The sequence below is a fragment of the Nothoprocta perdicaria genome, unplaced genomic scaffold, assembly GCF_003342845.1.
Source record: "Nothoprocta perdicaria isolate Ctin4 unplaced genomic scaffold, notPer1 scaffold_509, whole genome shotgun sequence".
NCBI classification, from domain to species: domain Eukaryota; kingdom Metazoa; phylum Chordata; class Aves; order Tinamiformes; family Tinamidae; genus Nothoprocta; species Nothoprocta perdicaria.
Genome location: NW_020455765.1, coordinates 36,198 through 45,953, shown reverse-complemented (window position 1 = coordinate 45,953; position 9,756 = coordinate 36,198). Strand labels below are relative to the sequence as shown.

Below are 9,756 nucleotides of genomic sequence, written 5' to 3'. Positions count from 1 at the left end.
GGGGAACATGGAGCCACCTGGGCTCAGGTGATGTGCAGGGACAAGGAGGACCTGGGGCTGGGCCATGAGTGGAACCTCAGGAGGTGATGCAGTGTCTAGTGGATTCCCTAGTCCTTTAGCACCCAAGGCAGGAGCTCGGCAGAAAGGCAGTGACCCACAGATATGGTGAGAGAATTGATCTAGGAAGAGGAAATGAGAGAAAAAGTAGGGCCTAATAGAAGTTATGGCATCACAGAGGCTAACTTGAGGTGAGACAGCACTTCCMGGATGGTTGTGTGCAATCTGCTTCTCCACARTTCCCCTGGCAACAGAATCTGCCCTYGTAGCACAGASTAWGGAGASTAARKGAAGAGTGGARCAGAATGGAGGCACCATGGCCATGACTTGTTGKCYTCCCTGSGGAGGTGGTRGCCTGGTGGTGCCATGTAGGTGCARAGTGAGTGGAGGGTGGAGCGGAGTGAAGACACTGCAGCCAAACCCTGAAACGTCCCTGCTCCAGCACATAGAGGTGAAGGASAGGGCTCTTGAGCATGGCCGAAGTAGCAGAGCTGAGGGAATGTTAGAGGACTTGGTGATTTCAGCATTTGGCTGCCCTGCTCCCCTCTCTAAAGTCTCCGAGTTTCTCTCATTTCATCCCTGAGCTGAGTTTGTGTCATCCTTTGTGCTCATTCTGTTGAACGTCTTTGAGTTCTTGCCAGTGCTGCAGAGATGTGAATRGCATCTGAGCATGTTTTGGGTGGCTCTATTGCAAGTGTGTCCTCAGTGCGTTAAAGGCGGCCTCTGGAAGAGGAGATCCCTACTGAAAGGTGGTGTTGTGAGTGCAGCAGGGGTTTGTGATTTGGTGTGTCCGGCCTGAGCTCCCTGGGGTGGCAGCCGTTGACATTAGGTCTCTCTTGCTGTTCAAGCTCTGCTTGAGCAGAGGCAGAAATGGGACAAAAGAAATGCAACGGTGTGGCCGAAGTAGCTCAGCTGGGAGAGCGTTAGAGGTCCCTGGTTCAAGCCCGGGCTTCGGCAGCCACTGGAGGACTTTTTGTGAGCCTGAGGATCCAGGACACCTGGAAGATGCTGACGGGTCCCTCAGCTACCAATGTAGGTGGTGGAGGGGAACATGGAACGACCTGAGGTCCCCTTGTGGTTGCTGAGCTACCAGTCCAGGTGGTGGAGGGGAACATGGAGCAACTTGAGCTCCCCTTGTGGTGGGGAACATGGTTCCACCTGGGGTGAGGTGATGTGCAGGGACAAGGAGGGCCTGGGGCTGGACCATGAGTGGACCCTCAGGATATGAGGGGATGAGGATGTTTGCCATGACATCTCCTGAGGAGAGCAGTCRGGGTCCACCTGCAAGGGGCTCACCCTTGCCCTGCAGCCCTCCATCCCACCCTCCCCCATGTGTCTGCAGCCCAAGAAGCGGTATGGCTGTTGTTATCATGGAGGCAACCTCACAGTGGTGGGTGAAAGCAGGGCTGAAATAGCTCAGTTGGGAGTAGGTTAGAGAGAAGATTTAAAGGTCCATTGTTTCAAGCCTGCGCTTCAGCACTGGGGCGGCCCTTGCCCTTTTGCAGAGATAGACATCGAGACTACAAGGGAGCTGCAGCTCCTGCCCTTGACAATGCTCTGGACTATCTTCCTGGCTGCCCTCCCGGGCCTCATTCTTGCATCTTGCAAACATTCCCTCCACATCCCCATAAAYGACTTCCTCCTCAGCCCTGGCCTCTAATCCACCACTGCCCTCCAATCCCTGGGGGACACTATGGCTGTTTCCTTTGTGGTGTGAGCTGCCCAGGGCTTCCTGGGTGTCATCTTGATTGCACATGGCCCTCCCCTGGCCACGGCCTATTTGTATCTCAGCACCTCATTCTTTGCCCACCTGGAGCCYTCCTCCACCTTCTCCCCATTGCTGGACCTGGTGGTGGCTGCTTTGACTCTTGGTACCTGTAGCCATGAAGTTTCCTTCCATGGTCTAAGGAAGGAGGCGTTGAAAGATGCCCCCAGGAGACTGAGATCTCAATTATCAACCACTAGTAAAACGCACATCTCCCTCATATGACCTCAAATCTATCCGAAGTTGCCCCATGCAGTAGAGCTGATGATGGACACCAGAACTCTTCCTTTGCCYGAGGTCAAGCAGGAAAATGTTCATGGGGATGTGGAGGCAGTGTTCACAGCATGCAGCTGTAAGGATAAGACTGTTGCCCAGGAGAACAGTCAGGAGCATTCAGAAGAACAAGAGCTGCATCTCCGTAGCCTTGATGCCCAGGTCTGCAAAAGGCCACTCCCTGTGCTGAACCCCTATCTTGAACGAGGGACCTTCAGATCTTCAGTCCAATGGTCTCCCAGTTGAACTACTTCAGCCTAGCCCAAGGGACTCCCCTGCCTCTGCTGGCTGTGCTGGAGCAGAGGCCAAGGAGCGTGAAGTCACTCAGGCCAACTGTGCCACCCTTGGGAGCTGGTCCTGAGTACAGGCGCAGGCCAAGCCCAACCCCAGAGATCCCCATCCTGACAGGAGGACAGGTGGCAGGAGAGGCAAAGCCAGCACCTGATATCTTCTTGTTGAAGAAATCACAATATATTTGATGTTGGTTGGGATCTCTGAAGGTCTAGCCCATTCCAGAGCAGAAGCTGGGAAGCAGGTGGTCACTCAAACCAATCTATGTCTTGCCTGGCTATCACTGGTGACCATCCCCAAACCTGCTCTTCTTTCTCTCTCTGAGCATGGTGGGATGACACCTACTGATGAGTCCCTGCCCAGCTGCTATCCTCTTTGGGCTGCCCTTCGCTCTTGCTGCTCCCACCAACTATTTCTTGGTGGGGGGGGCCCAGCCCAAACCCATCACCACAACCTGTGATGCCAAAAGGCTTCCAAACTACATATCAGAAAAATTGACTAAAGTGGGCTCTGCAGACAGAGGTCAGGGAAGGTCAAGACCAAGAAGTGCAGGGCCGGGAACAAGGCACATCCATGTCATTTCTCAGGTAATGGCCGAGGTTACAGGGAGCATGCTGGGTGAGCACRTCAGACACCATTCCTTATCTCTCGAGTCACCAAGAAATGTCCCAGGATCCAGTCTGCAGTCCCTAATGGAYGACAGTGGGACTTGAGATCATTTCCTAGAGCCCATGGAGCTCACAAAGCAGAGCAGGAGGACTCTCCATGGCGCAGGACCTCCATCACATCTTGGACCCCATTTTCTGAAGAAAAGGCCAGACTCCTGACACAGCGTTGAGGACATCTTCTTTTCTTACAAAAACATTATGCTGGAGGCCAGCACTAGCAGGAAGGTGTGCTCACTGCCTGGTCCTGCTGGTGCTCACAGGAAAGCATGGGACAACACGATACCACCATGTCAGGGGAGCACTGAGGCCACGTGCTGTAGTATGGCACAACAGTGTGGCCATGTTCCCAAGAGAGTTGCAGGAGAGCGAGCGGAGTCCGTTCCTGTAGGACTCTGTCTTGAAAGCAGGGAACTGTTGGGAGGCAAAGCTGTCTCTACACTCAGGGTCTTCCTGCTGATGAAGTCATACAACACTTGAGGTGGAAAAGCATCTCTGGAGGTTCCTGGTCCAACCTCCCACAACAGGTAGAGCTGCTTGGAGCTCTCCAGTCTTACCTGGCCATTGTTGGGCTGAGGCTGACCCTGCCAGTGAGAAGGGTCTCACTAAGCAATAGCCCATCTGAGATGGAATCATCCAAAGGAAGGAGAGTGAAGGAGCTCAGAGGCACTGCAGGATCTCCAGGACCAGGAGAGTCCAGGAGGCCCAAGTAAACAAGAGGGTCTCCTCCTGGGGGTCTCTTGCCATTCGAGGTCCCACAAAATTCCTCCCTTGACTGCAGAAATATCAGGGAAAGAATGGGAAGGAGTGAAGCAAGCCCCGACCAGCTGGATTCTGGCTCTTTCATGGGGAGCAGCTCTGCAAAAGGCCAAGAAGAACCCTCAAGGATAATCCTTGGTCCTAAAGCTTCCAAGAGGAACCCTCAAGGATAATCTTGGCAAGGGCACCCAAAACCAAAGTCCAGGCTTGGACCAGGAGCTTTGAATCTTGAGTCCAGGCCCGGAGAGTCCAGGAGGCCCAAGTAGGCTAGGGGGCCTCCTTGCCATTTGAGATCCTGTGGAGGTTGACCTCAAGGATAGCAGTAAGGAATGTCTAGTGAACAGAAAAGAAACTACGTAAGAAAAATAAGAAACTGCAACCACATGGCTAGCACGTGATTAAGAGGCTCATTGGACTATTCTGCACATGCTCAGTTACACTATTGGTTGAGCTTCAGCTGCACTTCACCTGCCAGAGCTGTGTTTGAGGTGGTAGAATATATAACTTATTGCTGTTGCTAAGGGTCTTTGATATAAAACACCAGAGTGCCTGTCTTCATATGCTGCAAACGGGACACAGACAAGGACACTCAGATTGAGGAGGCTCATGAAGTCTAAACCTAGCAACGTAGCCCAGCTGAACCAGGACTGGAGTAGGCAGAAACTCTGGTGTGCACCCATGGCCTAGGCAGGTGAGCAGCTTGGGAACCTTGGGAGGTGCAACGTCTCAAGGCAACGGCAAATGGAGATGCTGTGGCATGTGGCCACTTGGGGACACATTATGATTACATTAAAAACCACATGGGCCCCTCTCAATGATAAGAGGGACCAGAAGAAAATATKGACCCCTTTGGCACCACGGTATGAGGGAGTGGTTGCGTCTCCAAGTGATGACCCATTCAMACCAGGCCCTGTGGATCTGGAAAAGGAACCTGATCTGTATCCGCCAGACCCCCGTGATGGGGTATGAAGAGATATAAAGGGTCAGATTAGGGGGAAGTATTTAAAAGGGAGGCTGTTTGGGGGGATCTGGAGATGTTAACTGCCATGCCAGTAGTGTTATTGAGCTCATGTGCCACCACAGTGGGAAGCATTGCAGTATGGGGCTGTAAAGGAATTACGAAAGGAGAATGGGATATTGTCGAATGTGACTATGATGGTGGAATCTATAGCAGAAAGTTATATCCTGACTCCACATGACTGGAAATCTACCAATGGTTGTGACCCCTATGAGCTATTGTGTATGGTTAGATGGCTCAAGGAAATGTCCACCTTACAAGCCATGGAGAATATTTCTCAGGGTCTACCAAATGTTAGTGTCAATCTAAGTTTCATGCCAACGGGGTCTCGCCCTCCGGCTGTTCAAAGAAATATGGGCAGGCAGCAGATAAGTGCTTGGCCMGCGCACTCCAGCAGCCACCAGAGGAAGTGCCGGACTGGACATGGTCACCTCACGGGATGTCATTTTAAATGACACTCGGGCAGCATTAATTCCAACAGGAGTATTTGGACCCCTGAGGGAAAACCAGCAAGCACTCTTACTAGGACGTTCCTCTGTAACAAAGCTCGGATTATTTGTGCTGCCTGGAGTCATTGATGATGATTATGGTGAGGAGATCCAAATTATGGCATGGACTCCAGTGCCCTCATGTCATATTCCCACGGGGGAATTAATCGCCCAGTTAGTCCACTTTTTGAGCTCCTCACTGAAAGGGTTAGATTGAGAAAAGAGAGCACAGGGTTTTGGAAGTACAAGAAAGACACAAATGTATTGGAGTCAACAAATTGTGAAGAAAAAACCACTCTTAACATGTACTATTAAGGGAATTCAATTTACAGGGTTAGCCAGCACAAGTGCCAATGTGTCTATTATATGAACAAGCAACCGRCTATCTCATTAGCCTCTGGAACGGGCTTCACTCCATGATGTGACCAATCCCCTGTTGATGGCCCAGCTATGAAGTTTATGGACACTACTGGATCAAGGAACCAATCCCCACTTCATCACCCACGTACAATCACATTGGCTGAAGGAAATAGGATAGTTGACCAATATACTGTGACAGCAGAGGTTGTGCCGGACCTCTTTCAACAAGCTAGGCTATCACACGACTTTTTTCACCAAAACGCAYGAGCCTTGGTCAAGCAATTCCACCTGACCAAAAATCAAGACGAATCATCCAGGTATGTTCTAATAATCAACATGTGAGCGCGATGCCTCTGCAGGAGGGGCTTAATCCTCGAGGTATAGCAGCCGGTGAGCTGTGGGAAGCTGAAGTAACTCATGTAGGGGACTTTTGAAGACTGAAATATGTCCATGTCACCTTGGACACGCACTCTGGATATTTAACAGCACCCACACATACTGGGGAAAAGAATTGGGATGTTTGTGAGCATTGCCTGAGATGTTTTGCAGCAATGGGAGTTCCAACAGCGGTAAGAACAGATAACGGGCCTGCAGATATCACAGTGCAAACTCATGAATTTATGAAACAATGGGGTATTGAGCATATTTTTGGTACCCCTCACTCTCCTACCGAACAAGCAATCATTGAACGTGCACAACAAATTGTGAAGGGTGTGTTAGCTAAACAAAAAGGGGGAACAGAGGGAGAAGGCYCTCAAGAAAGACKAGWTAAGGCTCTGTATGTACTTAATTTTTTAAATGGGAACGAAGCAGAGGAAAATCAAAATTTTCAACACTTTGGTCAACGGTTTGGAAACCTCCAGGTGAGGCCTCAAGTTATGGTAGAAGACCTTAGCAAATGTAACCAGTCACACAACTCTCTGTTTAGCCAGGTCATCGACGGAGAATCCTTTTCAAATATTCTTGGTAGGAATACATTTACCAAGAGTTTACTCTTGGCTAGGACACCTAGGACCTTGGTTAAGACTTGAGGTTAGGACCTCAAGTTGCAAAGTTCTTGATAATTGCACTAACTGTGTTCTGTATGCTGTTGGTATGTTTACCCTCCTTTTTGTCTTGTGTGCAATGACTGATTGGTTGATCACTCAATCAAGTTGTGACTGTGCACGTAAAAACGATGATGGCAAAACAACTGAATAAAGAAGGGGGAGATGTGGAGGCTAACCTCAAGGAGAGCAGTAAGGAATGTCTCGTGAACAGAAAAGAAACTATAAGAAAAACAGGACGCTGCAACCACATGCACGTGATCAAGAAGCTCATTGGGCTATCCTGATCATGACCAGTTATGCTGCTGGTTGAGCTGGAGCTGCAGTTCACATGCCAGAGCTGTACCTAGGGTCGTAGAATATATAAGTTGTTGCTCTTGCTAAGGGTCTTTGGTACAAAACACCGGAGTCTGTTTCTTCAAACACTGGAAGARTCCACATTGTGCCACAAAATTCCTCCCTTGACTGCAGAAACCTCAGGGAAAGCAGAATGGGAAAGAGTGGAGCAAGCCCCGTCCTGATGGATTCTGGCCCCTCTGTGGGGAGCAGCTCTGTGAAAGGCCAAGACAAATCCACAAGAATCCTTTTGTCAAGGACTCCCATAGCCAAAGTCCAGGCTTGGACCAGGGACCTTCTGAATCAGGGATCTTCRGTCTAATGCTATCGGAGCTGAGCTACTATGTCCTTACCTGGTGTCTTTTGTAGTCATGCTAGTTGTGCAAGAGGAGAGGTAAAGGAGCATGAGGTCCATGAAGCAAGCTACGTATTCCCTGGTTGTTGCCCTGCAGGTTGTTGCCCTGCAGCTGACCCTGGTGCACAGTCCCAAACCTGCTCCGCTTCTCCAGGCACAGTGGGATTGATTAGACCTCTGGGTGAACCAGATGTGTCCTCCAGTCCCTGATCTGCCTGACAAATAATTAAAATATCTGTGATTCCTCATTCACCCACAAAAATGAGTTAGTCCCCCATAACTGGCTTGAAATAATTCTCACCATGGCTTGAGGCCAACAGAATCACCTCTCATTCTTGACCTGGCTGATGGAGACACATTGATGACACATGAAGGTGGGTGGGATGGGGACTACAGAGGAACAATTAGAGAGTCCTGGCTGGTCCTAGCTGCTCTCTGCTTCTGTGGAGTGGGATAAGGCCAGGGTTGAGGTAGGCTGGAAGGCAGGAGGTTCCTCTCTCTCAAAGGAGGTTCCTCTCTCTCAAAGGACAAGAGGAAACGAAGAGGATGCCATTGATAAGGATACTGATGTGATAAAAGCCAGGCTTGAACCAGAAAGATCTTAGCTAGATCTTCAGTGAGCGACCTCAGACCTGCCCTCTGAGGCCTTTTCCCCATGCCAGCTGTGCAGCAGCACCACAGAGGAACAGGACGTTCCCTCAGGCCAATAAGGTCCCCCTGGCCATCACTGGGCTGGGATGAGCCCTGTTCACCACCCACAGCCCTGCTCTGCTCGTCTCCTTTGGGCACAGGAGGGATGGCAGCTCATGTCAGGGGGTCACAGCCCTCCTCACCCCCTCCTGCCTTTGGTGCTTGGCCACCTGCAGATGGTGCTGAACTACCGGGGGCCTCCACATGAGACTCCGCCTCACMTCCTGAGGCTCCACTCATGGCCCAGCCCCAGGCCCCTGCACATCACCTGAGCTCCGCTGGCTCCATGTTCCCCTCCACAAGCACAGGGGCCCTCCAACACCTCTGCCCTCCATGTGATTGCCTTGGCTTGGTAGCTCAGCGACCCTGAAGCATCTTCCAAGCGGACTAGATATTGGGGCTCCCAAAAAATCCTCCAGTGCCTGCCAAAGCCCAGGATTGAACCAGGGACCTTTAGATCTTCAGTCTAACRCTCTCCCASYTGAGCTACTTCAGCTGCAYGCTAATGTTTCTTTTGTCCCATTTCTGCCTCTGCTCGAGCAGAGCTCTGACAGCAAGAGAACCCTCGCAGCAACAGCTGCCACCCCAGGGAGCTCATGCTGGACACACCACATCACAAACCTCTCCATGCTGMMCTCACAACACCACCTTTCATTGCGGTTGTCCTCTTCCRGAGGACACCTTTAACACACTGATGACAAATTTGCAATAGAGCCACCCAAAACATGCTCAGATGCCATTCACATCTCGGCGGCATGGGGAGGAACTCCAACACGTGCCACAGAGGCAGCGCCATGGCTCACACCAACTCAGCCCAGGGATGACATGAGAGAAACTTGGAGCCTTTAGAGAGGGGAGCAGGGCAGCCACTTGCTGAGGTCACTGAGTCTGCTCAGGCATCCTGGAACTCCTCCAAGCACATGCCATGGATAAGGGGAGACCAGCGAGTGAGAGCAGGTCCCTCCATATCGAGTGCCAGGGAGGAGATGGAAGAGGGCTCCATGTGCGCAAGGAATGATGTTCTGAGATCCAAAAAGGCCGTGGCCAGGGGAGGGCCATGTGCAATCARGATGACACCCAGGAAGCCCTGGGCAGCTCACACCACCTAGGGAACCACCCACAGCCCTGCTCTGCTCTTCCCCTTGGGGCACACGGCAATGGCAGCTCATATTGAGGAGGTCACAGCCCTCCTGACACCTCCTGCCTTGGTGCTTCCACTCCTGAAGATGGTGCTGARCTAGTGGAGTGTCTCCAYRTGAGACACGTCCTCACATSCTGAGGCTCTGCTCATGTCCCAACCCCAGGCCCTCCTTGCCCCAGACATCACCTGAGCTTAGGTGGCTCCATGTTCCCCACCACAAGCACACGTGCCCTCCACCACCTGTTCCCGCCTTGGCTTGGCAGCTCAGTGACCCATGAGCATCTTGCAGGTGGCCTAGATATTGGGGCTTGCAAAAAGTCCCAGGGTGCCTGCCGAAGCCCGGGCTTGAACCAGGGACCTTTAGATCTTCAGTCTAACGCTCTCCCACCTGAGCTACTTCGGCCACGCCCTCACCTTTCTTTTGTCCCATTTCTGCCTCTGCTGGAGCAGAGCTTGAACAGCAAGAGAGTCCTCAGGTCAACAGCGGCCACCCCAGGGACCTCATGCTGGAC

General features: G+C 51.6%; 2 non-coding genes across 2 annotated transcripts; both read right to left on the bottom strand.

Annotated features, from left to right (window-relative positions):
* Positions 1 to 8,526: 8,526 nt before the first annotated feature.
* TRNAF-GAA lies at positions 8,527 to 8,599 on the bottom strand. The gene has a single exon. It is a non-coding gene; the product is annotated as a tRNA-Phe (tRNA).
* Positions 8,600 to 9,574: 975 nt separating this feature from the next.
* TRNAF-GAA lies at positions 9,575 to 9,647 on the bottom strand. The gene has a single exon. It is a non-coding gene; the product is annotated as a tRNA-Phe (tRNA).
* Between the last annotated feature and the right edge of the window lie 109 nt (positions 9,648 to 9,756).